The sequence below is a fragment of the Bos indicus x Bos taurus genome, chromosome 22, assembly GCF_003369695.1.
Source record: "Bos indicus x Bos taurus breed Angus x Brahman F1 hybrid chromosome 22, Bos_hybrid_MaternalHap_v2.0, whole genome shotgun sequence".
Lineage (NCBI taxonomy): Eukaryota > Metazoa > Chordata > Mammalia > Artiodactyla > Bovidae > Bos > Bos indicus x Bos taurus.
This window is the reverse complement of record NC_040097.1, coordinates 38950610-38968218: the sequence shown is the minus strand read 5'-3', so window position 1 is coordinate 38968218 and position 17609 is coordinate 38950610. Positions and strand designations below refer to the sequence as shown.

At 43.5% G+C, this 17609-nt stretch overlaps 1 protein-coding gene across 7 annotated transcripts in view; it reads right to left on the bottom strand.

The window, feature by feature from the left end:
• Nucleotides 1-17234, bottom strand: part of ITPR1 (inositol 1,4,5-trisphosphate receptor type 1) — a 352733-nt gene extending 335499 nt beyond the window's left edge. For 5 of the 7 annotated variants that reach the window (XM_027522186.1, XM_027522187.1, XM_027522189.1 and 2 more), the window contains exons 1-2: nt 17057-17234; nt 16135-16210 (exon numbers count right to left, since the gene is read on the bottom strand). The gene's annotated coding sequence lies outside the window, so the exon portion shown is untranslated. The remainder of the gene's footprint in view (nt 1-16134; nt 16211-17056) is intronic. The other 2 variants (XM_027522190.1, XM_027522193.1) reach the window with 1 other exon arrangement.
• Between the last annotated feature and the right edge of the window lie 375 nt (nt 17235-17609).

The following is a 17609-nucleotide window of genomic DNA, read 5'->3' as shown; positions in this document are numbered from 1 at the left end:
AAAAAAATATGTTACTGTATTAACGTGCAATAGGTTTACTTTTCATATTTTCTGTGTGAATTTTCTAAGTGTTAATTTTGAATATTATAAATACAGATTGGTATAACTGATGTCAATAGAAGTTCTTTGCGGTCCTCATCTATTTTTTTCTTAAATTATGAAAGTATGAAAACACATTTACAGGAGACTTAGAAAATACAGAACAAGGTTACATACAGTTCCACTATATACTATAATTATTTTTAAGTAGATAATATCTTTAGTTGGAGTTTCAGTATCAAACTCTCAAAAATTAACAGAATGAATATACAGAGAGGTAAGATACAGGAGATCTGAAAATGAATTCAACATATTCTCAGTTAATTTTTAAGCATCAAAACCTGAAAGTCTGAAAAAAGTGCTTCAACAAATTTTCAGATTTACTCTGGCACTGGCTGGCTGTGCAGTGAGGAGTCATACAGTACAAATATGAAAAACTGGATTGAACAGGATTAAAATGCAAAATATACAACTTAATAGCCAGGGCTTTAGACAGGATTCCTTGATTTGAAACCTAAATCCTTTTTATTCAACACATTGAATACCTACTAGATATTAGCCCTACTCTACTCTAGGTGCTAAGGATGGAGGTCAAATAAGACAGTCAAGGTCCCTGGCTCTCATGACACGAATATTTTAGTGAAGACAGTAAACAAACAAAAAATAAAACAATCAAGTCAAACAGTGGTAAGTACTATGCAGAGAATTAAAACTGTCACCCAATTATGGCTGGTCAGAGAACAAGTTGAGACATGCAAGTAAGAGCTGAAAGTCAAGACAGAGGCAGTTATGCAAAAAAAAAAAAAAAAAGACAGGCAGAAGAGCATTTCAGGCAGAGAAAATAGCTCTGTACGGTACAAAGGCCCTATAGCAGAGCAGTGTTTGATAAGTCCATGAAACAGACAACCAGCCACAAAGTTGAGAGCATTAATGGGGAAAGGAAGGAAAGTACTGGGTAAGGCTAGGGGGAAAAAAGCCAGTTCCAGTGGGACTTGACCAGGGTAAAACGTGTGACTTTTCTACAACTGTGATAGGATGTTCGTAACCTTGACCAAAGTATTATACGTACTCTTTCTGGGCCTCGAGTTCCTCATCTACAGAATGGGGATCATAAAATTGTGTTGAGGATTAAATGAGAAAAAGGAAATCAATGGACTAAGCACACAGGAAGCAAAACACAGGAAACATTTCTCTTTGCTGTCATGCTACCTAATATTTTCTGATCTGTTCTCTTTTCTACTCTCATAAACCACTCATATTAAACTTTTTAGGGCTCATAATCAGTTGACAATCAGCCTATCAACCAGCAAGTCCAAATGAACGTAGACAAGGGGACACATTGTGACATGGCCTTTATCTGAATATGTCTATGCCAATTCCAGCAAAAGGTTCTCCAGCTATTTCAAGTAAGACCGAAACCACCCAAGCACCGCCAGGTGAAGAACGGATGACTACACGACACCCACGCAGCCCTTCTCAGTCCACCCTGGCATCACCAAGATTTGTCACTCGGCCCCAAAGCACCATACTCTTGGAAAGTCATTCTTCCGCTGAAAAAATGCAGCCAATGGAATCCACCAGCCCTTCCTGCCCTTTCTTGTCATAACCACATCGCCTCCACCCCTAAAAAACAAAGGGCTCTTGCCTAAGTCTTTCAGAGCTGGTTTCATTGCTGCTTGCTTTAAAAATGATCGCTTAAAAAGAACAAAGGCATAAAGCTTCCCTTAAAGCAGATTCTTTACCATCTGAGCCACCAGGGAAGCCCTCTTTAAAGTTAGGCTGTGAAGAAGAGGGCTCATGTACAAAGACTGACAAGTGCCTGGAGATCCAAGAGGTCACAGGCAGCTGGCCCCATGGAAACGTGAGGGACCACGGTCACCACCAACACAAAAAGGCATCACTACACTTTTAGGTCAAGCAGCCCCTCCCGTGGGCAAAGCTGGGCAAACCACAAGGGCTTTCAGAAGAAACGCAAGAGTATGCCCAGAAAAAGGAAGAGTGGCCAGCATTTGATCAATCTCCTGGCTAGTAGCCAAAGACGCTCCCTCCAGAGAGGCACAAGTCACGGTGAGACGCCCTCGCCCAGGCACATATATGGTAATATGGCTGTAAATCCGGGAAGGGGGTAGGGGAGAGAAAACCCATCCTGTTCACTTTGGACTCCTGCAAGAGAAGAGGTTCTCTTTACAATCACCTCTGCGTCTGTTACTGGGGACTCTCACAGTTAATTTTGGAACTTCCTTTGAGCAAAGCTATCTTGCCGATATCATCATCTTTATTGCAAAATGAGGATGAGCAGCACCCCGTTTTTTAGTTGGACAGATGCCCCCACCACCAACCACACTTCCATGCAGCCCCCTCCTTGCCTTCTTCTCCCCTTAGCGGCTAATCAGACTATCCCTCAGACACGCAGCATGTCCCCATCAAGAGATAATTTATTCTATTGCACAAAGCACTTCTCCCCGGAGCACAGAAAATCGCCTTGTGCTTTCATTTTCAGCTAGTCCCAAAGGAAATCACCGACTCAGAGATTTCAACTTTCAGCAGGGCCCTCCGTGACAATCTCAGAAGTAACAGTCATAAATCTGAAGTTTGGAGCCATTCTCTAGTTTAAATATTGCTCTTTCAGATGTCTCACACACACACACAGATAAACCTACCTGCTTTTTCACAGACATGTCCACTAAATAAACTCTTCCCCAAAACGGTAACTGATCTACAGAGTTATTTTTCAGAAAAGATGTCAGTGCTGACATATGCCTCCATGCCTATTCCTAAAGGCCAACGTAACAGAAGCCCATTGAGAGCTCAAAGTTGGCAGTCCGAGCACTTTACACTTGGTGCGGAGAGGTCATTTAGCCAAAATTCCTCATTTTATAGGTGGAAACAAACACCTTCTGAGTGATTTCATGGAGGTCACATACCCGATTAGTAGCCAAAGCCTGCAGACCACAGGGCTCTGGGAACCAAGGCTAGTGCTTCAGGGGAAGGGATGAGGAGAGTGTTTATTTGGTTAAAAAGTTAAAGTCAGTCCTGGCCTGAGAAGACCCCACTCTGCCCACAACCTGAACCACACACACACAAAAAACAAAAAGAAAGAAAAAAGCAAGTTAGGTTAATATCCTTAGAGTGAGATAAAAAGTCTCACTAAGTCTGGGAAAAATCACTCCAGGATAAGCTTTCTCAGTCTCAAGGCTATTGTCATGGGCTGGGTGGTGGGGGGCCGGTAGGGGGGCACGTAGAAAATTTCTTTGTTGTGGGGGACCCGTCCTATGCACTATAGGATGTAGGATGTGTAGGGACATCCTTGGCCTCAACTCACTAGACGCCATTAGCAACCTCTCCCCCTCAGCGGTGACAACAAAAAAAAGTCCCTAGACATTGCCTGATGTCCCCTGGGGGCCGAACCACTCTGCTGGAAAGGTTTGGTTTTGTTCTGATCTCTGAGATCGTGTGCAACCATCTATTATTCTACAACTTGGCAGTAATGCCCCAAAGCAGGTATTTTTACACCTATGCTACAGAAGAGGAAACAGATGCACAGATGTCACATGTTTTGTTTCTACTGAACAGGCAGGCGACACCCAGTCCCCGGGAGTCCCCATCCCTCAGTTGAGCAAGGCAGCACCGTTTCACCCTGAGACCAGCTCATTCACTGCCTCGTTCCTACTTCCACTCCCCTTCAGTAACCACCACCAACTTCCCAAGCTGACGCCCTAAAGGCAGCTGTGCTGAGCAGTCTTCGAAGCGATCACAAAGAAATGCTGAAGACCTTTCTACCCTGTCCTTAACTTTACTCTTCATGGCAGATGGGGCTTTTCAAAGCAACAGGCCAACTCAAGAGATAGGTCATCAAGCATGTGCTTAGTCGCTCAGTCATGTCTGACTCTTTGCAACTCCATGGGCTGTAGCCCACCAGGCACCCCGTCCATGGGGATTCTCCAGGCAAGAATACTGGAGAGGGTTGCCATGCCCATCTCCAGGGGATCTTCCCAACCCAGGGAGCAAACCCAGGTCTCCCACATTGCAAGCAGATTCTTTACCCTGTGAACCACCAGGGAAGCCCATGAATACTGGAATGGGTAGCCTATCCCTTCTCCAGAGGATCTTCCTGACCCAGGAATTGAACTGGGGTCTCCTGCATTGCAGGTGGATTCTTTACCAGCTGAGCCACCTGGGAAACCCTTACGTCATCAAGAGAGGGGTACAAAAAATTAGATTAAGTAGTAGCCTACAGGGCTTCCCTGGTGGCTAAGTGGTAAAGAATTTGCCTGCCAGAGCAGGAGACACAGGTTTGATCACTGTTCCAGAAAGATCCCACATGCTGCAGAGGAACTAAGTCCATGTGCCACAGCTACTGAGCCTGTGCTCTAAAAGCCCAGGAAGTGCAACTATGGAGCCCGTGTGTCACAATTGTTGAATCCTGAGTGCCCTAGAGCCTGTGCTCTGCAGCAAGAGAAGCCACCCCAATGAGAAGCCTGAGCACCATCACTAGAGAGTAGCCTCTAATCGCCACAACTAGAAAAAAGCCCTTGCAGCAACAAAGACCCAGCACAGCCCAAAATAAAAAAACAACAAAACTTAAAAAAAATACTTATTTTTATTTATTTGGCTGCTCTGGGTCTTAATTGCAGCACATGGGATTTTTAGCTGCTGCATGTGGGACCTAGTTCTCTGATCAGGGATCAAACCCAGGCCCCCTGCATTGGGAGCTCTGAGTCTTAACCACTGGACCACCAGGGAGGCCCCAACATAACTTTTTTAATTAAAAAAATATATAAGTAGCCTACAACCTTCAACGGGAGATAAAACATAGATAAATAACCTCATTCACAAGTAACTGTGAGTGCTTACTAAGTGCCAGGTACTCCAGTGGGGAAATAAAAATCAAAAAGGCCCAGAGACAGAAAGTGCCAAGGCCTTACAAATCACAAAGACTGTTTTGTTTTGCTTTTTTTCTTTGCTGCACCACCTGGCCCATAGGATCCTAGTTCCCCAACCAGGGATCGAACCTGAGCCCCTTGCATTGGAAGCACAGAGTCTTAACCACTGGACTGCCAGGGAAGTCCCACAAATGACAAAGGCTTTTAAGTTTCAAGGAAGGTTTCCCAGAAGAGGAAGAGCTGGCTGAGAAGAGAAGCATCTGGCAAGGTGGACAGAGGGGCTGGGACAGGGTCAGCTGCGGAAAGCCCATGGGCAAAGGCACAGAGACAGAATGTGATTGTACACATGGCAGGCAAATATAGGTGAATGTCCCCAAGTCTGGGTGTTGAATTAGCTTCTTCTGTTCAGAAATACGTGCAAGTGAAGGGGTTATGGGGAGTTTTTTAAGCTGTTTTTGCAAAACAAAATCACTTCCCAGATAAAACTGCTCCTGAAATGCAAATGAACACTGAAGAACTTGGAGGCTAGTAATATTTTTTTCATCTGTTCATCTTTTTCTGATGAGCAACACTATACCAGTCTAGAAGTTCTGCTGACTCAAAGCATCATAGAACATTATAAACTGAAAGTTCTTCAAAGTTTGCAACGACCAGTTCCAATACAACTTTCTTTATATCTGTGGCTTCACAATCCTAAGTAGCTTTTATATGAAGCTTTTGGTCTCTACCTCTGTCTGAACAGACAGGTTTTCAACCTGTCTCAATGTAAGCACCGAAAGCTCCCATTTTTATTATCAAGAATCCTGCCAGACTTCCATACACTCACCTAAGTTGGTCATTTTACCTACTTTTCCTCTTAACTGCACATGAGAAGGCTGTGAGGGAAAAGTACAAAGATCAGTTTCAACAGGTGAAAGCTAGCCATGCAAAAACAAAGTAATTATAAAAATAAATTCTGAAAAAGCACAGGGCCGCCAAGCACCATCCGGCACAGATCTTTTCATATTTTCACATGCGTTAAGAATCCCCTGGGGATCTTGCTGAAGTGCAGTTTCAGATTCAGTGGATCTGGGGTGGGGCCTCAGAGTCTGCATTTCTAACAAGTTCTCAGTTTGAAGCCAGTGATGCAGATCTGGTGGCCACAAATGGAGCCATAATGACGTAGGACAATGGACAGTATTTCTCAGACTTTGGGCAGCGACTCACAATAAGAAATGCATTGAACTTAACAACCCAATGTTTATTCTGTGTGTATGGTGTATGTGTGTGTGCGTGTGTGTGAAAAAGAGAAACAGAGACACAGAATGAGAAATCTGTTGCAACACACACAGTTAAGTACCCATACTTTGATGTTTTCTATTCTGGTCTACTTTATCAAAGAAACTGTCTATTAAGGTCCACCAGAGAGATGTCACAACTTCTTAATGGGCTGCCACAGTTTGAAAAACATGGATGTAGAACAAGAGTAACATTCCTGCTTGTCCGGGGAGAAATGAATCTCAGCCTTAGCATACTAAAACTGAGACCAATTTGAAAAGAGTGTGTTTAGAATTTTTTCCCCCAAAGGTAAGAATATATCAATTACATTTTGGAAAGCCTTTCATGAAAAATGTTCAGGTTTTAGAGGGGTGGGATGGGGAAGGAGGCGGGAGGGAGGTTCAAGAGGGAGGGGACATATGTATAACTATGGCTGATTCATGCTGAAGTCTGGCAGAAACCAACACAATACTGTAAAGCAATTATCTTTCAATTAAAAATAAATTCTAAAAAATAAAAATGTTCAGGTTTGACAGTGCTCTATGACAACCGAGACAGGTAGGATGGGATGGGAGGTATACATATGTATACCTGTGGCTGATTCAGGTTGCTCTATGGCAGAAACCAGCAAAATACTGCAAAGCAATTATCTTCCAATAAAATATTAAAAAATGATGATTAGATCTAAAAAGCAAAAGTTCAGCTCTTAAATTTCCTTCATTTTAATTTATTTTCTGACCCATATGATGAGAATGAGAAGAGTACTCAAAAGAACTAGGGCTTCTTGGATAAATGACTCATGACAGGTCTGCATCACGGAATAGAGAGAATGAGGCTGGAACGTCTCATCATACAAGCAGGAAGTCTAAGACCACTGGGGTGGTGTCTTTTGAATTGACTTGAGTAGCCTCTCTCTTACTGAGCAGAGATGGATAATCTGAATATCTGTAAGGATAACGAAAGAAAATGAAGCATAGGAAACATGTTTAAATACATTATTTTACTGTGATACTAAAAAAACCACACAAATTGGTCAACCTGGTATAGACTTTCTCAACAGTGGCACTGCTGATACTTTGGAGTGGATCCTTCTGTTCCTCTGGGCCGTGAGACGGAATGATGGCAACCGAGTAGCATCCCGGGCCGCTAAGCACTGGATGCCAGTAGCACCCTCTCCCCAGTTATGACAGCCAAAAATGTCCCCAGATATTGCCTCACGTCCCCCACTAGAGAACCACTGCCATGGATCATGCTCAGGGAATCAACTCATTACCTATGAAAACTAAAACAGGAGACGGAAGTACTGATCTTGTCTTTTGTTTATATACTTTAACTATACACTAGGGAGGGCTTCCCTGCTGGCTCAGTGGTAAAGAATTCACTTGCCAATGCAGGAAACTCAGCTTCGATCCTTGGGTCAGGAAGATTCCCTGGAAAAGGAAATGGCAACCCACTCCAGGATTCTTGCCTGGGAATTCCCACGGTGTGCTACAAAGAGTCAGATACGACTAAGTGACTTAAACAACAATATGCCCGGCTGCTGCTGCTAAGTCGCTTCAGTCGTGTCCGACTCTGTGCGACCCCAAAGACGGCAGCCCACCAGGCTCCCCCATCCCTGGGATTCTCCAGGCAAGAACACTGGAGTGGGTTGCCATTTCCTTCTCCAATGCATGAAAGTGAAAAGTGAAAGTGAAGTCGCTCAGTCGTGTCCGACTCTTAGCGACCCCATGGACCGCAGCCTACCAGGCTCCTCCATCCATGGGATTTTCCAGGCAAGAGTACTGAAGTGCGGTGCCATTGCCTTCTCCAGCAACATGCCCTAGGGAAGTAAATATTAAGTTGGCCGTAAAGTTTGTTTCGGTTTTTCCATAACATCATATAGAAAAACCAGAGTAAACTTTTTGACCAATGTACTAAGTAGAGAAAGTTTCATTTCACAAAATATTCCAGCTAATAAATACAGAAAAATAGAAGCTTTACAGTTCAGTTGAACTAACAGATTGAAGCAGTAAGTATCACTTGATGTTAATCACAAGAAGGCATATCCATACATATCACACACTCCCCTGAGTGAGCTTACAAAACAGACTTGGTGGGGGCAAGTGACTCTGATCAAGGCCCTACTTCTAACTATAAAATTAAACATAACAAATATAGAGGAGAGGGGAACATGTTCAACTGCATCACACTGATACAGTCGGCAAAATCCAGCCTGTAAGAAAAGGTATCATGTTGTGAAAGTGCTGCACTCAATATGCCAGCCAATTTGGAAAACTCAGCAGTGGCCACAGGACTGGAAAAGGTCAGTTTTAATCCCAATCCCAAAGAAAGGCAATGCCAAAGAATGCTCAAACTACCGCACAACTGCACTCATCTCACATGCTACCAAAGTAATGCTCAAAATTCTCCAAGCCAGGCTTTAGCAATATGTGAACTGTGAACTTCCAGATGTTCAAGCTGATTTTAGAAAAGGCAGAGGAACCAGAGATCAAATTGCCAACATCTGCTGGATCATCGAAAAAGCAAGAGAGTTCCAGAAAAACATCTATTTCTGCTTTATTGACTATGCCAAAGCCTTTGACTGTGTGGATCACAATAAACTGTGGAAAATTCTGAAAGAGATGGGAATACCAGAGCACCTGACCTGCCTCTTGAGAAACCAGTATGCAGGTCAGGAAGCAACAGTTAGAACTGGACATGGAACAACAGACTGGTTCCAAATAGGAAAAGGAATACGTCAAGGCTGTATATTGTCACCCTGCTTATTTAATTTCTATGCAGAGTACATCATGAGAAACGCTGGGCTGGAAGAAGCACAAGCTGGAATCAAGATTGCCAGGAGAAATATCAATAACCTCAGATATGCAGATGACACCACCCTTATGGCAGAAAGTGAAGAGGAACTCAAAAGCCTCTTGATGAAAGTGAAAGAGGAGAGTGAAAAAGTTGGCTTAAAGCTCAACATTCCAGAAAACTAAGATCATGGCATCTGGTCCCATCACTTCATGGGAAATAGATGGGGAAACAGTGGAAACAGTGTCAGACTTTATTTTCTTGGGCTCCAAAATCACTGCAGATGGTGACTGCAGCCATGAAATTAAAAGACGCTTACTCCTTGGAAGAAAAGTTATGACCAATCTAGACAGCATATTCAAAAGCAGAGATATTACTTTGCCAACAAAGGTCCATCTAGTCAAGGCTATGGTTTTTCCAGTGGTCATGTATAGATGTGAGAGTTGGACTGTGAAGAAGGCTGAGTGCCAAAGAATTGATGCTTTTGAACTGTGGTGTTGGAGAAGACTCTTCAGAGTCCCTTGGACTGCAAGGAGATCCAACCAGTCCATCCTAAAGGAGATCAGTCCTGGGTGTTCACTGGAAGGATTGATGTTGAAGCTGAAACTCCAGTACTTTGGCCACCTCATGCGAAGAGCTGACTCATTGGAAAAGACTCTGATGCTGGGAGGGATTGGGGACAGGAGGAGAAGGGGACGAGAGAGGATGAGATGGCTGGATGGCATCACCGACTTGATGGACGTGAGTTTGGGTAAACTTCAGGAGTTGGTAATGGACAGGGAGGCCTGGCGTGCTGCGATTCATGAGGTCGCAAAGAGTCAGACATGACTGAGCAACTGAAATGAGTTTCTTTAATAACAACCAAAAAATGCATGGCAAGGGGAGGGGGGGAAGAGGTAACAAGGAAATATACAAATTAAAAGACACATCAATCATTTGTAATATATTGACCTTATTTGGTTCCTTATTCAAACTGTTTAAAGTATGCATATCTGTTATTGATATATATATGTTGAAATAATAAGTTTATTTAAATCAAGGAGGTGAGAACACAGACTAGTTTTTAAAATTTGCCTCCCCCGCCTTGAGATGAATAATAGTATTGTGATTATGTTTTTTAAAGACTCCCGATGCCAGCAATATATACTACAATATAGATGAACTAGTATATCTGAGATTTACTTCAATGTCATCCAAGAAGAGATGGGAGGCTGTTTGAGAATGCAGCTAAAAGAAGATGGGTGATGAATTGATAAACTATGGAAGGTGGGTGAAGAGTAAAGAGGGATTCATAACACTAAGACTGCTACTACTACATGTGTTTCTAACTTTCTACAGTACAGTTTTCCTTTTAAGTGCCAACAAACAAGAGTGCCTGGAGGACTTCCCTGGTGGTCCAGTGGTTAAGAATCTGCCTTGCGATGCAGGGAGGGCAGGTTCCATTCCTGGTCAGAAAACTGAGATCCCACAGGATGTGGAGCAACTAAGCCCACATGCCATAACTACTGAGCTTGAGAGCTCTGGAGCCCCAGGGCCACCAGTAGACAGTCCAAGTGTTGCAACAAAAGGTCCCACACGATCCACAAAGATCACCTGTGCTGAAACTCAGACCCAAAGAAGCCGAATAAATATTAAAAAAAAAAAAAAAAAAAAACAGTGCCTGGCCTTAACAGGGTTTGGTGACTTTGCAGAACAAATGAGAAATTCTTTATTTAAATGAACAACTACTAGCCTTTACCTCCGTAATATGATAACTGACATTTGAATAGTGCCCTACCACCCATTTAGTTTTCCTTTTAAATTCTTTTCTCCCTATTTTTTAAAAATTTGTATTGGAGTATAGTTGATTTATAATGTTGTGTTTCAGGTATACAGCAAAGTGAATTAGTTATAAAAACAGTACAAAATGAATGAGAAAACCTGGATTCTATGACGGTGATGGAACCTGAACGATACACTTTTTCTACCCTAATGATTCCATACATGTCCTCATTCCAGTGAAATCCCATCAAAAGTACCTTTAGATAAATGACTTAGACATCTATTTCTTAACAAGAAAAGATGTTCACAATACAGAGTGCAAAAGGCAAGGTACCAAACAGGAGGCATGACACCCTTTTAATGAAATTTAAACATACATGTAATTTCTATGTCTATACTTAGAAGGAATGTCTGAAATTCTCATCTTGGCTGGTGGGACTGGGAGTGACTGGGTTTTTTGTATTTGTTTTTGTTTATATACACTAATGTTTTACAATTGAATACGTACATCTTACACAAAAAGTAACGATAAATATCCTTGTTACAAGTTTGTACACATGGATACAAGTTTGTACACATGGAGGGGTCAACTTCACTGATCAAGGAGAATCACTTACATGGAACTTCATATTCCCCAAGGATGATATTAGATAGCAGAGCATGAATCCTCTTCCTGTAATTCCTTAATATGAAACTAGACAGACTGTAGGGTGGCCACAGGGCAAAAGATTCATAATGCAGATAAATCCCTAGGAATATCATTAGGTTCTTAGAACATTTTTGTTATCTACGCCAACGGTAACTTCACCTATTTTATCAAAGATGCCTTTCCTCCTGAAGTGAATTACAGTCCCACACATAGCGGGTGATTAACTAGACAGTCTAGAAATCTGGGTTTTACTCACCACCACCCCCATCAAGTTCCTCCCAAAGTCTCTCTGGAGAGGACAAGGTGGTTCAGTGATGCTGAGAACCACTGAGAATTCTGCTCGAGTTTAGAAATCCTCAGGGAACAAATAACGGCTAACTGGCAAAAACCTGGTCCCGGCACATTCTGTCCTGGATTCCTTTGGCGGGAACGCCCACACTCTCCCTCAGCTGCAGCCACTCTGGCCTCCTCGCCCTTCCTCTAACACGCCCCACCTGCTCCCACCCTAGGGTCCTGCCACTTGCCGCTGGGCCCTTTGGAACACCCATCCCCAACCAGACACCTACCTGGCTCACCCACTCACTTCCTTCAGATCTCTACTAATGAGCCCTTTCCTGATTCCAACCCCTACCGCAGTACTCCCTGATCCCCCTTACCCTGTTCTGTTGCTGTTACCCTTCCTTTTTATTGTGGTAAAATACACATGCACAACATAAAATTCACCATTTTAGCCATTTTTAAGTGTATGATTCAGAGGCATTAAGTACAGTCACCTTGTTCTGCAACCATCACCACAATCCATTTCCAGCACCTTTTCATCTTCCCCAAAAGGAAACTCTGTGCCCATTAAACTCATTCCCCAGCACCCCTACCCAGGGCAGCCACTATGCTGCTTTCTGCCTCTGTGAACGTGATTGCTCTAGGGACCTCTTCAAAGTGGAACCATATATTATTTGCTCTTTTGCATCTGGCTTCCCTGGTGGCTCAGACAGTAAAGAATGTGCCTGCAAAGTAGGAGACTCTGGTTCGATCCCTGGGTTGGGAAGACCCCCTGGAGAAGGAAAGGACCACCTACTCCAGTATTCTTGCCTGGAGAATTCTACGGACAGGGGAGTCTGGTGGGCTACAGTCCATGGGGTCACAGAGAGTCAGACATGACTGAGTGACGACTAACACTTTTCACTTTCTATTTCACTTAACTGAATGTTTTCAAGGCTAATCTCTGTTGCAGCCAGTATCAGAATTTCATTTCTTTTTATCGCTTAATAATATTCCACTGTGCAGATATACCATATCTTTTTTATCCACTCATCTTTCTGTGAACATCTGGGTTATTTCCATCTTTTGGCTATCATGAATGCTGCTGCTGTGAACATGGCCGTACCAATACGTTTGAGTTCCTGCTTTCAATTCCTTGGGGTATATACTCAAAAGCGGAACTGCTGGATTATCTGGTAATTTCTATGCTTAATTTTTTGAGGGACAGCCGTATTGTCTTCCACAGCAGGTGCAACATTGCACATTCCCACCAACAGTGCACAAGGGTCCCAATTTATCCACTTCTTCAGCAACACTGTTGTTTTCTCTTACTCCACTTTATTTTTCCTCAAATCATTTACTGCCTGTCATACTATAATACTTGCTTTTTATACTGGCTGCCTCCCCTGAACTAGGATTTAAGACTTCTTAGGATCAGGACGCTCGAGGAGTTTCCTGGTGGTCCAGTGATTAAGAATTTGCCTCTCCTTCCAGAGGATATGAGGGTTCGATCCCTTGGCAGGGAACTAAGATCCCACTTACAACTTAGCCTATATGCTGCAACTAGAGAAAGCTCGTTTATCACAACAAGACCCAATGCAGCCAAAATTTAAAAAATAAAAGGTATGGACTTCTATTGCTGTAACCTCAGCATCTAGAACACACCCTGGCACATAGCAGGTACTCAAAAAATTTGAATGAAGGAATACAATAGTTTAACCATAATCTTAATCAGCATTAGAATTGCTAGGATAGATTTATCACACCAAGTGCCTTAAACTATATCCAGTTTAGGGAAGAATCCAGACATAGTTCAATACAAGGAACAGCTCAGTGGATGGTGGTTTCAGCTCATCCTCATTAGCAATAGCCTCAGAACCACAAACACTATGACAACTGGTAGGAACCATGGAAATTATGTCATTCATGTCACTGACTTCAAGCCTTAGTTGATTTCATCAAAAGAGTCAGGCAAAAACTTAAAACAGCCTAAGTGAACTAAAAAAAAAACCTGTATGTATTAATACTTACAGTTAATAAACAGCCTGTGAAAGCAATGTGTTTTATTTTAAAAGATCAAACCCACAGCAAAGAAGACCGACACTGGCCTTGGCTGGCTTGTTAATCAGATGTATGCAAGGACAGCTTGACCTGAAAATTTAACTACAGGCCTAATTTCAATATTTTGAGTTTTTTCTGTTGTTCAAATTTGGTGTCTGTTGTTTCACTCTGGTTTAAGAGTTGCTCATAAATAAATTAGATTTTCCATTCAATCATTACAAATGAACTAAAAAGCCATTTGATTTTTTGCTGTGCAAGTCAGTTGGTTGCACACCATCGTATTAGAAGTTTCTTTCTCTCTTTAAGACCATGGTCTTCCTCAGTTGAAAATACTTTGAGATATAAAGCAATGGATCTGATTTCAGTTCACCTATCTCTTCTCTAAGCAAATTTTCCACCTCTCCTTCCTAAAGATGCTAATTCTCTCCAGAAGGCAACCACTTTGTTTAAATAGGTAACACCACTGTCAATCCCAAAGAACTTCCATGAGTCTCAAACTAGAGACCAGGAGTAATTCATTTAGAGCATGAAGAACTTTGCCTGCCTGATAAGGAAATCTTGATAGGATACTGTTTCAATTTGAATTATTCAAAAAGCAGATTACACTTTCAACACATACACACATGCAAGTGAAAGTAAGAAACGAAAAAGAAAAGTGTTCTTGCACAATTGGCCACAAAGCAAACTGAAGAGTATATGCAACGACAGTCAACATTTCACAGTTCAGATCCACTGCAATTTAAACTTACAAATTATTTCAATAGAGCAACACCTGATTCTTGTAACCTACTCAGATGCCTTGATGTAGCTGATCAAGATGCATTTCATGTGTGAAATAAACCCAAAGTTGAATCTAGACAGTGTTACTTGTAGTTTGGATTCTTTTACTCTCCTTATGGAGGCTTTCAGCACACAGTTTTCTAAAATGAACTCAGTACAATACCTAAGACCTCCTCAAAAACCCAGAGTCTTTCATTTTTACACCTATGGCTACATTGTTTTCTTCCTACATCGAGGTCACTTTGCTCCTTTATCATTGGTGGGACACAATGAAGAGTTATTTCTTCAACAGCAATACATGTACCATTTTTCTTAGTTACCCTCATATTCCCCCTCAACTGAGATGCACTTGTGGGAAACAGCAAAGTCCCAAAGCCTGGGGTTAAAGCTTGCATCCACTGGACAAGTGATCTCACTCTCTGCACCTCAGCTTCTTCGCCCGTACCTGACTCACAGGTTCCTGTGATGTATAGCTGTGGACCTGGCTTACAAGTACTTCATGTGTATTATTCTCATTTTTAGCAACCAGTCAGAGAAGATTTTGTGGACCCCTTTCTCCTTGCCTGCAGCTTCCTCTGAACCCAATCCTTGGCCTTATGAATGCCCACGTAGCCATGCTCGCATGAAGTTTCAAGTGAACTCCAAAAAGGAAGTGGACCTCACACATCCAAATACTTCCCACTCCACCAGCACTCCGGAGGATCTTATCAACAGGAAACAAAAGCACAATACTACTATAATGAAGTGTCTGACTTCTTTTCTAATTAGAAAAGCCCAAAGATTGTAGCCCAGGGAACAGCTAAATATTTAGAATGTTAAATAAGTTATGAAGACCCAGGCCCCACCCACCTTTACTACCCTGTTGTTGATCCTGTCCCTGACCATTTCAGAAGAAAAAGCTTGTGATGCTCAAATCTGCAGCAATGGGCATTTGTGCACCTGGTAAAACCTCCCTCTCTTGAAGTGCAGTCTGAACATTTGCAGGAGAAAACATAAGAGCTGCTTGCATTTACAGATAAATGATGCTCTCAGCTCATATCCCATGACAGGCACCTAAACCAGAGGAATCCACCAGATTCCTTGATGCTCAGGTGGCATCAAGGATTGGAAGATACTATCTCATGCTTCAAGAACTTCCCTTTTTCAAGTTCAATTTGCCAGCAACCCATTTTAATTTCTTGCCACACAACCTACTCTGATTAAACACATATTCACAGTATAAGAGGATAAAAAAAAGGAAAGTGACTATTTTTGAAAGAGAGAAGCAGATAAATTTTGCTTATGTATCTTGGCAGATGAAATGCACTGCATCTTTCAAAATTTAAATAATCAGCACACCTCCTGGCAAGTTCAATTCTCAGATCACCAGTGGGCATCCCTTTTACTGCTCTATTTCTTTTTTTCCCCTGCTCCCATAAACCTTCAGGCTGCTTCACTTCTGAGTCAGGGACAAAAGTACTAGACAGGACTGCCCCCTGGATTTCATACATTCCCTAAAGCCCTTGCCACAGGCAGTGACAAATTTCAGAGACTTTGCCATGGACTTTCCTGTCTCTTCCTACTCCCCATCTCCATGACTCCTTAGCGAGAATTTAAAATAGACTTAGGACCAAAACTCATTATTAACTACAGCTTTCAGGCTTCCGCACTCACCTGACCCAGGTCAGGCCCTCTGTTGCCAAAACACGCCCAGCCAGGGGTGTGAGTTCTGCTCCCTGGCGGTCAGCTCCTAAGTAATTGAGAAAGAAAGAAAGCTGAATGCGAGATTGGACAGAAGTGGGTCCCTAACAGAAATTTTCAAATTCTACACTTCCACTTTCAGTTAACCTCCTTCCTGGAGAGACAATCCTCCTCCCCCCACCAAAACACACACATACACACGCAGGACCGCCACCACCACCAAATTTGACAGGTAGGTTGGTAGGTTCACTTAGGTGAAGATTACTGGTCATTTCATCTGTTTCCAATATACAACTGACAAGTGAGACTAAGTACGCACAAACTTCGAACGCGCCGGGGGGCTGAAACTAAGAGAAGTGTTTGGCAGATTCCAAAGCACTTGTTTCCAGGAGCGGAGGCCAAGTATCCGAAGCCCGCATCCCCATCGGGCGTGAGCTCCGTCCACACTTCATCCGTCACCGCTCCCCGGGTTCTCTTCCGTTTTTCTAAAACCTCCCCACTGGGGCCCCCACATATGCATTCCTCTCCCTTGCAGCACAACGGAAGGCTACATTTTAAGAAAGATTGTTTCCTTTAGCCTACTCACACAGGACATCTCCACGACCTCCCACCCGCCCTCCCCCAAAAAAAACACTATTTCCTGCAGCTGCTGCTAGTTTCCAACTTGGGGGAATGCCTTTACAACCCAGAATGAGTAGCCTCAAAGCCAGTCGATGGAATCGAGAATTTTTTTAACCTCAAATGAACACCCCCAAAATGCCCTCAGTAAAAGAACCCCCAAAATGCATGCAAGTGCATGCAAATCCACCAAGAACTCCCACAGAGCGAGGCAAAAACTTCTGCTCCTGGGGACAGTACCAACTCCCCGCGCCCTCTACCCGGCCCCAGCCGCTACCTTAGTGCCCGGGGAGCCACGCCACTTTGGCGGAGCAGGGCGAGGAGAGGGGGTTAGCAGCCGCTGGGTAATCCCATGTCCGCGAAGAGGGAGCTCGTTCCGTTAGGATGGAAGCGGAACACCCACACCTCCTCTCGGCGTGCGATTTCTCTCTCTCCACCCTCTGCCTCCTCCTCCACCACCACCTCCTCCTCCTCTCCTCCCACCCCAGCGAGCTAGAGGAAACGCTTCAGCAGCACATCCACATGGTTACTGCACTTCGAAGCAGCTCCTGGCAGCTTATATAGGCCGGGACGCTCCCTGGGCAATGTAGTCCGAGTCCGGGGTCGTGGCAGCGCCTGAGGCTGCGAGGGTGAACTACAAGTCCCAGAATCCCATGGGTTCCCAGGCTGGGCTCTAAATAGACGCGCAAGGGGACAGGGAGGGGCGTCCTGCGAGGAGTCCGAGCTTCAAACCCGGCTCTGCGCCGAGAACTCGCTGACTTAGGAACCCGCGACTCAAAACCACCCGTTGGGGGCGCCCCCAGCCCTTGGGGACTCTCCTCCGTCGGCTG